This window comes from Cervus elaphus, chromosome 20, assembly GCF_910594005.1.
Source record: "Cervus elaphus chromosome 20, mCerEla1.1, whole genome shotgun sequence".
Lineage (NCBI taxonomy): Eukaryota > Metazoa > Chordata > Mammalia > Artiodactyla > Cervidae > Cervus > Cervus elaphus.
The window spans coordinates 31,214,188-31,226,453 of NC_057834.1; positions in this window are offsets into that span (position 1 = coordinate 31,214,188).

Here is a 12,266-nt window from a genome sequence, read left to right on the forward strand (position 1 = left end):
TTTAAACAGGCACTTCACAGGAATTCCCTGGTGGTCCAGTGATTATGACCCTGTGCTTTCACTGCTATGGGCCCTGGGTTCGGAGAACTAAGATCACGCAAAATGCATGGCCAAAAAAAATTTTTTTAATAAAAAAAAAAATAGGCACATCATGAAAGAGGATATCTAAATGGCCAAATAAGCACATGAAAAGATATTCAGCATCATTGTTTATCAGGGAAATGCAAATTAAAAACACAATAAGTGATCACTATATGCTTATGAGGTTCAGGATACGCAGTCCCAAAATATGGTAGCTTGGCATATTGAGTATTTTAAGCTGAAGGAATTTTTTTTTTAATGGCAGAAACCAGAAGGTTGCTCTGACATCACCACCTCACCCTTCATCCCTGAAAACAGGAGACAAATGTCCCAGGTAAAAGGTACCCTCCCTGTACCAGGAGGAAGGGAAACATTTGTCAGTGGAGATGGGGAATTTAGGGCCAAGAAGACTATACAAACAACCTTGTTTATTCTTTACTGTTTACTACCCACAGAGAGTTCAAACTCCGCTGCCTCTTCTATGTTTCACAAAGTCATCGTTTCATTGTCTGAAAGACATAAAAGTTTCCCGCTCTGTTTACTTTTTTGAGTCTCATCTCTTAGTGGGGCTCCTATTCAAATATATGAATGTACAAAGTTAAATTTATTTTTCCCCTGTTAATGTGTCTTATGTCAATTTAATAACTGACAAATTTAATTGACAATTTAATAATTAAATAATTGACAATAATTAGCCAAAGAACTTCAAGGGGAAGAAGGGGAAGTTTCTCCTCCCCTACAACATCTACCTGATTGGCTAAAATTAAAAAGATTGAAAATACCAAAATAAACTCAATTAAAACCAAAAAACCGAAAACCAAAATTGTCTAACAGATCGAGTCACTGCTTTGCTCAAAATCCTTCGATGACTTCCCATTGCCTTCAGGATGATGTTCAACCCTTCAAGATGACATCTAAGACCTTAAGGATGGCACAAAACTTCTGAGACTATACCTATTGTTACCAAAACTCTGCCTCTTTGTAATAATGTAGCATAGCAACAAGGAGCCATCTTGGACATAGATTACAAATACAAAGCCTCAGTAAATACAAAATTTCAATATCCAAAAAGGTGTATTATTAAAAAAAATTTTAACTTAATTTACTGATTTATTTATTTTATTTATTTTTGGCTGCTCTGGATCTTCATTACTGAGTGTAGGCTTACTCTGCTGTGTGTGAGCTTAGTCTAGTTGCAACAAGCAGGGGTTACTGTCTTGTGGTACACAGATTTCTCATTATGGTAGCTTCCCTTGTTGGATAGCACAGACTCTAGGTCATGAGGGCTTCAGTCACTGCAGCACATGGGCTCTATAGTGGCACTTGGGCTTTGTTGCCCTGTGGCATGTGGAATCTTCCTAGACCAGGAATTGAATCCGTGTCCCCTGCATTGGCGGGCAGATTCCTAACCAGTGGACCACCAGGAAAGTTCTTCACCAAGGTATACTATTGAAACATAATTTTTCTCTCTCAGTTCAGTTCAGTTCAGTTGCTCAGTTGTGTCCGACTCTTTGCAACCCCATTAATCACAACACAACAGGCCTCCCTGTCCAACACCAACTCCCGGAGTCCACCCAAACTCATGTTCATCGAGTCGGTGATGCCATCCAACCATCTCATCCTCTGTCGTCCCCTTCTCCTCCTGCCCCCAATCCCTCCCAGCATCAGGGTCTTTTCCAATGAGTCAACTCTTTGCATGAGGTGGCCAAAGTACTGGATTTTCAGCTTCAGCATCAGTCCTTCCAATGAACACCCAGGACTGCTCTCCTTTAGGATGGACTGGTTGGATCTCCTTGCAGTCCAAGGGACTCTCAAGAGTCTTCTCCAACACCATAGTTCAAAAGCATCAATTTTTCAGAGCTCAGCTTTCTTCACAGTCCAACTCTCACACCCATACATGACCACTGGGAAAACTATAGCCTTGACCAGATGGACCTTTGTTGGCAATGTAATGTCTCTGCTTTTTAATATGCTATCTAGGTTGGTCATAACTTTCCTTCCAAGGAGTAAGCGTCTTTTAATTTCATGGCTGCAATCAACATCTGCAGTGATTTTGGAGCCCAGAAAAATAAAGTCTGACACTGTTTCCACTGTTTCTCCATCTATTTCCCATGAAGTGATGGGACCAGATGCCATGATCTTAGTTTTCTGAATGTTAAGCTTTAAGCCAACTTCTTCACTCTCCTCTTTCACTCTCATCAAGAGGCTTTTTAGTTCCTCTTCACTTTCTGCCATAAGGGTGGTGTCGTCTGCATATCTGAGGTTATTGATATTTCTCCCGGCAATCTTGATTCCAACTTGTGCTTCTTCCAGTCCAGCATTTTTCTCTCTAGATTATATTCATTTTTACTAAACCCAGCCAAATTAAAGTTGACTTGTTCAAAGTAAGTCTTGTGTCAATAAATTGGCTCAATTATTCATATAAATCTAATTGCTTATATGAAAGTGAAGTCGCTCAGTCGTGTCTGACTCTTTGTGACCCCATGAACTGTAGCCTACCAGGCTCCTCAGTCCATGGGATTTTCCAGACAAGAATACTGGAGTGGGTTGCCATTTCCTTCTCCAGGGGATCTTCCCAACCCAGGGATCGAACCCGTGTCTCCCACATTGTAGGCAGACGCTTTACCGTCTGAGCCACCAGGGAATCCCCAATTGCTTATATAGGCTCCTTTAAATTGGTTGCACTGGAACTTTTCATTAGGAATCTCAGATAGGACCTTTAAAGGGCCTCTCAAGGCTGGGAGAGCCATGCCAATCGCTTGTCTTCAGATTCTGCCTGTGATATCTAGATTGGGTCAATTTGTGTCTTTTTAAATTGGTTGCACTGGAACTTTTCATTAGGAATCTCAGATAGAACCTTTAAAGGGTCTCTCAAGGCTGGGAGAGCCATGCCAATGTCTTGTCTACAGATTCTGCCTGTGATATCTGTAGATTGGGTTAAGTTGTGTCTTTTCCAGGTCCCTAGACTACCTAGATTCCTGCATATACCAAGACTTAGTCTTTTTCCTTCACCTGATAAGTTTGCTCAGAACCCAAGAGTCTCCAATTTCTGGAGGAACCAGACAGAAAGAAAAGAAAAATATTATAATTTTACCCACAAGTATAAATTACCAAATTGTTGTAAATCATAAGTACATGAGGATAAGGGTTTTTCTATATCTGAAAAACAAAGATTAGTAGTTCTTTTAATCCCATATAATTAATCTTTGTTCTAAGTTTAGCTTTTCCATTAGTTTCATTGACTGTGGCTGATAATTAAAGATGATAGTAACAGTGATAACTTTAAGATGTTTATGAAGGTTTTGTTAAGGCTTATATGATTTCTCCAGTGAAGTGGGTATCTTGACCACTGGAGATTAAAGAAACTATACTCCAAGTGGCAAACACATTTTCTGATCTTTCCTTTTCATCATGAGAGCATCAGCCCTGCAGCTGGGAAAGCTTTAACCCATCAAACAAAAAATGAAATTTGTCAGGGAGCCGGAAAAAGTCAAGCATCTGTCTTGGATTTCCCATAGTCCTGATTTTTTAATTTACTGCTGTTGTTTATGCATTTTAATTTCTCTGATTTAGAAGTAGACCATTTCCATGCTAAAAGGGCATCAGGGAGGGAGAAGTCTGACAATGATCTCTGCTTGAGATCAATCTTAACAATGTATAAAATTCTTTTCTTGAAGTACCCATGCACAACACTTTTTATCAGTTTCATATTAATGTGTCCCTTAGTTTTTCCACCCAAGAAACAACCAACAGTAGGATAAAATTATCATTATTTTTTTCTCAACAGAAATATCTCATCTTTATATCTTCTCTCACTGGCAATAGATCTCCTATTTGCTTTAACCACTGAGATGTTTCCCTTACCATTTCAGTAGCTTTACTTATGGATTATAATTTTTAACCCTTTATAAAACCCCTCAATCTCTAGTGAGAACCAAGAAGAAAGTAACTGTGAACGATTTGATATATTGGCATTCTCTGATTGTCAAACTTAATAATATATTCTATAACTTCTAACAACAAGCATTTTCCCAACACACAATTTCTTTTCTCAAAATGGCATAAGACATGTGTCTAATAGATGAAATTATCTTTAGTTTCCCCTTGTAAGAAGACAAAAGTAGTTAAATTTAGATTTGTTTCATTTGTAAGCACTTGCTTTTCTTTAAGCCAATTAAATAGAGCTCACTTACAAATTTAACTCAGCAATATTATCCAAATACAAAGACACATACTGAGACATACATACATTCAGGCAGAGATCTCATTTTTCATCTTTTTATATGAATCAGGTATTGCAATTAAACATCAGTTTATGAATAAGAGTCAGCATAGTCAAATTTATATATTTAGCTTTAAAAAACTTATTTTTCTTCCCTTCTTCCCCCCCGCCCCCGCCCCTTTGGCTTGAAGTTCTACTAAATAACCCAAGGCTAACGTCCCAGGCAAAGTGAGCTGTGCTGTACTTCAAGAACATGATGAGAGTTAACTTCAAGTTTTCTCCTAAGAATATTTTTGTTCTCTCAGGGTCAGTGTTCTGGGAAAAAAAAAATTTTTTTATTAAACCAGCTTTCTCTAATTGCACATACAAAGAAGACCTGTTTTGGAATTTTCAAAGAGTTTCATCTCAACCAGTTTTCTCTGGAGTCTAAAGGATACTGTGACCATAAGGTGTTAAGTTACTGTTATCTAACTTACAGTTTTATAATGATAGGTTGACCAGTTGGCCAAAATTTTCCCTAGGGGGCCTTCAGATGGAATCAAAAGTGCTTCCCATGTTGAGTCAAATTGAACACTTGCCAGCAAAACCAAAAGCAAACCAAATCCTTGCCAGCCAAACAGAAGCCACACACACACAAAAAACAAACCCCAGGGTTCACATTGGCTTCTAATCCCGTGCCTTAGTCCAAGTGGCACCTTACAAATGAGATCTTAAAATTTCCCAAATGCAAACAGATGTTCCCCAAATGGACAAGATTGAGGGGACTCAGAGCACATGCCGACGGACTTACCAAAGTGCTGGCAAAAGTGTCACGACATCCCAGTGCTTTCTCCTTGCCCAAAATATTTTCTCCAAGTCCAGACCAGCGCGGGCAGAAGGAGAGGGGAATGTCCTCATGCAAAGGTGGCCTTGGCAGCTGCTAGAGCAGCCTCTCTTCTGCCTTCCATCCCAGTCCAGGAGCTCCAATTACCGTGACAGCAGTCCGGGTATGATTGTGGCATAGCCCTATGGCGAGGGAGCCCTGGCGATCCAGCCTGCAGAGGAGTCTTCCAAACCTCTATCCTGAAGAAGGCAGTCTGGAGAGAAACTTCAGAGCATCCACTCAAACTGAGGGGCCCCATGGGGCTGCCTGCCCACTAGTCGATCCTGGAGGAGCCCCCAAGATTCTATTGCCAATATTCAGCTTCTGTTCACTTGTGCTGAATAGAAACAGGGAGACAGAGTTTTGGGTTAAGTAAAAAGAATGGATTTTATTGCTTTGCCAGGCAAAGGAGGCCACAGGGGCTACTGCCCTCAAGACTGTGACCCACCCTGGAAAAGGTAGTAACGAGTTCTATGGAGTTCAAGGAGCAGGGCGTGATCAACTTGTAGACAATTCTTGGATTGGCATCAAGGTGATATTTCAAGCATCATCATCAACCTTCTGGTTTCAACCGGTTCTGGGGCCTGCAGTTTTCATCTGGAGGGGATCTGCTTCCTGTAAAAATAACTTAGGAACGTGTGTCAGGGCTTTATCCATATCTTTCAGGGAACTGTGGGCTTGGTAATTCAGCTGTGTGGCAGTTATGGTCAAAATTGTTCCCAATTCCTTATCCCAAGAGCTAGCCTTTGTTTCTACATCCTCACATTTCCTAATCATGAACTCTTAAGTCAGCACTTTACTTCAAAAGACAAGGACATACGGGCTTGTACATGGTTTTACTATTACTATAATTCCCACCCCGGTCCTATGCTCCACCACTACCACATTTCTTGCTGTTCCCCAAATTTGCCATATTTTTACCTATGCTGTTGTCTGTGAACAGAGCCATTTTGCCAACTCATACTTATTGCTTAAGACCAAACTCCTCCATCCTTGTCAAGACCAAATTCCTTCTCCATAAAGACTTCCGTAAGTTGAACATAGCTAAACTCTAGTTTGCAAGAGTCACCTAAATGTTGCTGACTCCAGCGGTGGCCCTGCCTCCACCTAAATGTTGCTGACTCCAGCGGTGTCCCTGCCTCCACAAAAATACGATGTGACATATTTTGGGTCCCTTGACTTTGGAATAATGTTCTTGTTTTATTTTTTCCTTGGCTATCAAAAGAAGGCTGTTTGCTGCTCTCTACTGCCCTCTGTTGAAGCAAAGTGGACAATGTGAGTTTTCTCTGCAGGACAAAAAGCCCAGTTTTCAAAAAAACTAAGGATCTAAGCAGTTTAATATAAGAAGCAGCCAGTTAGTGGGCTAGAGAAGTGAGAGTCAGGTTCAGGAGCAAGAAGAACTTGGGGGTGCTGTTTTCTAAGCCACTTGCTCTGCTCTTCTGCTTGAGTGACCCTTGACTTCAGACAGTGAGATCGAAAACTTGCTTTCATTCACTCACACTCTGGCTTTAGACCCTTAGTAGTGAGGGCACAATTTGAAGTGGCAGCAGAAAGCTAAGAATTAGATCCCAACATCTAGGATCTGCTGAGACTGGCTGGGACCAGAGACCCTTTGCTAGAGTGCTGCAATGCTTGCAGGTAGAGCAACAAAATACAAAGAAACTATATAGGGCAAATTCTGGACATAAGTTACAAAAAGAGACCCCAAAACCCAGCCAGGAGCACAAGCAGGGGATCGAGAGCAAAAGCAGAGTACAGAGCACGCCCCCTGCACACAGCACCCACCTAAGGTGTAGAAAACCACCAAGCTACGCCTCCTGCTGACCCCTGGAAACACCCTCGCCCCATGTAAGGAACAGCCACCACCCAACCACCCTCTCCTCTCCCCCTGGGCGAGCAAGCAAGGGAATCTGTTCCCGCTTCCCCCTGCTGCAGCAGAAGACCCAGTAAAGCCTTGCCTGAATTTCTTGTCTGGCCTCTAGTCAATTTCTATTGATTGGGGAAGGCCAAGAATCCTAGTGGTTATCACTGCTACTCAAATGGCTTAGAACCTCCCCCTCAGGCCTGCTTTGTCCTTTAGCTGTATCAAGTGCATGGTCCCCAGCAAGGCTATTCAGGAGGGTAGGAACACTGTCTTAAGCTAAACATGCTAAGAATTGCTAGAAACTACTCCTGGGTAGGGCTGAAGCTGCCCTGATCAGTAGCAAATCAAAATTAGATAAGAACATTTGAAGAAGTATAAATGAGGTTCTAGGGCTTTTCTGATGATTTAATAGGTAAATAATTGGCCTGCAATGCAGGAGACACAGGATACATGGATTCGACCCCCTGGGTTGGGAAGATTAGATAAGGAAATGGCAACTACTCCAGTATTCTTGCCTGGAAAATCCCATGGACAGAGGAAGTTCTAAATGAGGTTCTAAGTGATTCAAAATTATCATCTTGTCATTGGAAATAGGCCAGTGACAAAATGATAATTTTCATCTCATCAAGATGAGGCCCCAAGGCCTCAGTAAATAAAGGAAACCCTTCTATGGCTTCCAGGTAATTTCCTAAAGCACAGTTCTGCTTGAGGCCATGTCTCTAGTTCTAACTCATACCTCTCCTTCCAGATATCCAACGGATTCTGACCACTCCACCAGTGTGTCCCACAGGCATCTCAAACTCAGAATATCCACACTCAAACTTATATCTCCTTACTCCATTCCGGCTAAAATTCTTCTCATCTTATTTTCTACCTCGAGAAATAGCACCTCCCAAGCCAGAAATCTAGATATCATTGGGGTTCCTTACTCTCTTTCATAATCTACATCTAATTTTTCCAGTTCTCTTTGCTAAATATCCAAACTCCGCTACCATTAACCCTTACCTTGGTCCCAAGTCATCTCCATCTGCCACCATGACTACTGCAGGGCCTAACTGACCTTTGTGCTCCCAGTCTTACTCCTTCCAACCTGTTTATAAGCCACAACCAGAGTAATGTTCAGACACGCCAGAAATCAAAGAAATGCAAATTAAAATAATAAGACCGCATTTCTTGTCTACTACTTGCCTAGAATGTGATTAAATGGATTCTCATGGATTTCTGAATGAAGTGTAAACTAAAACAATTGTTCTGGAAAAAAATGTGGAAATGCTATTAAAAGTTGAGCAATATGCATGTGTATGCCATCATAATTTCACCTCTGGGAAAATGGCCTTTGGAAAAATGCCAAAATATATTTTAAACTACCATTCTTTGCAGCACTATTGAAAATAATTAAAATCAGAAAGTCTGTGAGATGATGAATGTGTTAATTAACTAAAATGAGAAAATCCTTTCACTATATATGTATAAAACAAGCCACCGCAATGTGCACTTTAAATATCTTATAATTTTTTTGTACTACCTATGTCAATAAAGCTGAAATTTTTTTTAAAAATTAGAAGCAATCTAAAAATGTCCAAAATCTGACTTTAGGTAAATCGCTCGGAGAGAAGTGTGTGTTTCAGTTAGGTGACTTTCCGCAGCAAGTACCAGAAAACTCTCAGATGGCTAAAACAACAAGTGATATTTCGCCATATCATACATCAAGTTGTCTGAAGACAGGGTGGTTCCAGGGATAGTTAAACGATGACTCAATAATGTCACCAGTCCCCCAGATGTTTCTCTTTACTATCATTAGCAGTTTAGCCACTTCCCTTATGGAGGCAAGATGGCTGCAGCAACTCGCAGAATCACATCCTTAAACATCACCATGTTCAAAGACTGACAGAGAATTTATTGCTGCTTGTGCTCCAGAATTGGCCCCCTACCCCCACAATGAGATTGCCCTTGAGGATTCTTTGTCCAGAGCTGTATTACACATTCAGTTCTAAATAAATCACTAGCAAGGGAATTGGTTCTCAAAGCGTGACTAGCAGTATTAACATCATATGGTTAGTCACTCAGTTGTGTCTGACTCTGCAGCCCCATGGACTGTAGCCTGCCATGTTCCTCTGTCCATGGAATTTTCCAGGCAACAATACTGGAGTGGGTTGCCATTTCCTACTCTAGGGATTAGCATCATAATCTGTTAGAAATGCAAATTCTGGAGCCCCATGAGAATCAGAAAATCTGAGAGTGGGGCTCACTAATTTGTGCTTTAACTGGGCCTCCAGATGACTATGATAAAGCTCAAATATGAAAACCACTGACTTAGACTAACCAGAAACCACCTCCTGGGGCTAGGAAAATGTCTAGTCTTCTCTCAAGTTCATGGACACCATGTGAAAGTTGCTCAGTCATGTCCAACTCTGCCACCCCATGGACTGTAGGTAGCCTGCCGGGCTCCTCTGTCCACGGGATTTTCCAGGCAAGAATGCCAGAGTGGATAGCCATTCTCTTCTCCAGGGCATCTTCCCAACCCAGGGATCAAACCCAGATCTCCTGCATTGCAGGCAGAGTCTTACCACCATATATCTGAACCAAATCATGTTCTACCAGCAAGGAAGAAAGGGAGAAGTAACTTTGGACCAGGCAATATCTGTAAGAGATAATCACGTTCTAATGATGATGAGTCTTTTAAGGATACAAGGAGTGACATGGTCTCGTCCTTTTCACACATTCCTCAAAAATAAATATTTTTTAGTATGTTTTCTTCAGTTAAAAAAATGTGAGGGAATTCCCTGGTGGTCCAGTGTTTAGGGCTCTACACTTTCACTGCCAGGGCCTGCGTTTGATCCCTGGTCAGGGAACTAAGATCCCACAAATCTCATGGCATGGCCAAAAAAAAAAAAGTGAAAATACTGAGTGATATGTGCATTTGCAGCCTATGTGTATGTGGAATTGTTGTAAATAATTGTTGCAGAATAATTATGTAATGTAATATGTGAACAATAGGAATAAAATAAGCAAAATACAAATACATAGGGTAGATGTATGTTTACATAAATATGGGTGTATAGGGGAAGTTCTGGAAGGACCGCAAACTTCTCAGTGGTTATTTCTAAGCAGGGGAGTGAAACTGGGGGAGAGATGTACCACTGTCACTTTTACTTTATTTACTTCTTGTGGAGTCCTGCCCCAAGGCCACAGGTATGAGGGCCTTGTACCAAGGCCACAGAAGCAGAGCCCAGAACCAGGTCATCTCTGAAACTTACTGAGACCCTTTGTAACTCACCATTGCTAAAAGCCCCCCTGATCATCACCAGCCAGCTTCTCACCCCAAATTAGGCAAAAATTTCCACCCTGGTAGTTACCCAATAACACCATAACCAACCACATTATGCTTCCAGCAGGAATTTTCTTTGTCTTCAGGCTATAAAAATTGGCTACTAACCCACAAAAAGTGTTGGCTCTCCCTGACCTGTTAGGAGGTGTCTGTTTGCTGTGCTCCCAGGGCCCACGTTAACTCTGCTCTTTGTTCTTAAAACCTCGCTCCTGTCTGCCATATTCTATGTCTGGAAATTCTTTTCCAAGCTGCAATCAGGCTGCCTCGACATTTCTTAATTGTTTCACTTATTTATAGAAAGAATATATTATAGATCATGTGTGTAGTTTTAAACAAGCAATTGTTTAAAATGCCAACACAAAATATAAGCAAGAGGAGAAAGGACTGAAGTTCTAGGAATGATTCTGAGCTCTGCTCACATTTCCACTGATGAAAAGATGGCACTAAAGAAAAACCATTTCAAAACTAAGCATTTTTGCTTTGTTTTGTTTTTGTTTTCTTGGTGTCAGTTTCATTTTTCTAGTAAGTTTGACTGACTTGCATGGAAGAGAAAGCATGAGTTCAGCTTTTATAATTAACTGTTAAATCTTAGCACTATTAATTTGATAGCTCTGCTAGAAAATTCCCTGGACTCCCAAAAAATAGTCTTATGGCCTTCATCAGAATTTTTAAAAGACAAAGTTTATTACTTTGAATACCAGAAAAGCTTTATCAAAAAGTGCAAGCTCTTATCCAACTCATCCAAAAAAATCTGGGCAAGGAACACAAAACTCAAAGAAAAAACAAACACTGAGGTTGAGGAACATAGAGAACCAAGAAGCAGTTTATTTAGGGCAGAAGCCAAAGTTACAGACTCAGAGAATAGGGTGGGTGTCTTCCCAAGTGATGGACGCCCGAAGATTTTTTGATCCCACTTTTATGCTGTTTTTAGCCCTTTGAATGGGTGAGGGTCTTTTTGATTAAGGATGGAATATTCATTGAGGGGAAGGTTGAAGTATGGTCTGGATTGCACCAAGTTCCTTCAGTTCCTGATCCTGAGCACTTATCTCCTGAAGCTACCACAAACACACTCTAAGAATTTGTTGGTCAGCTGCTAAGTCATGTCCAACTCTTTGCTATTCCATGGACTGCAGCATGCCAAACTTCCCTGTCCTTCACTGTCTCCTGGAGTTTGCTCAAACCATTGAGTTAGCGATACCATCCAACCAGCTCATCCTCTGTTGCCCACTTCTTCTCCTGCCCTAACCTTTCCCCATATCAGGGTTGTTTTTTTTTTTTCCAATAAATCAGCTCTTTGCATCAGGTGGCCAAAGCATTAGAGCTTCAGCTTCAGCATCAGTCCTTCCAATGAATATTCAGGGTTGTTTTCCCTTAAATTTTCTGTATTAGTTCAGGGCCACCACACATGGAAGCTCATACAAGGTCATCAGCAACCTGTGTGCTTTTATTGCCCATGCTCCTCGGTTTTCATGGTGAGAGTTTCCTCCTCAGATGGTACCAAGTTTCTGTTTTAGATGTCCTTCCTCCCTGTGTCATGGCCTCATTAAGCGCAAAACGAGGAAGTGTCTTTGCCTTCTCCTTAATGCCTACGTGTGAGAAGGCTATCCTTAGACTTGGCCCTGTATTTCTTGCATCACTTTCTGCAAGGCTTAGAAATTCAAATGGAAGCCAGCATTCAAAATGATAGGGCTTCCCTGGTCGCTCACACAGTATAGAATATGCCTGCAATGCACAAGACCTGGCTTAGATTCCTGGTTAGGAAGATCCCCTGGAGAAGGGAATGGTCACCCACTCCAGTATTCTTGCCTGGAGAGTTCCATGGTCAGAGGATCCTGGTGGGATACAGATCATGGGGTTGCACAGAGTCAGACAAGACTGAGTGACTAGCACATATTAAAAATGATAGAAT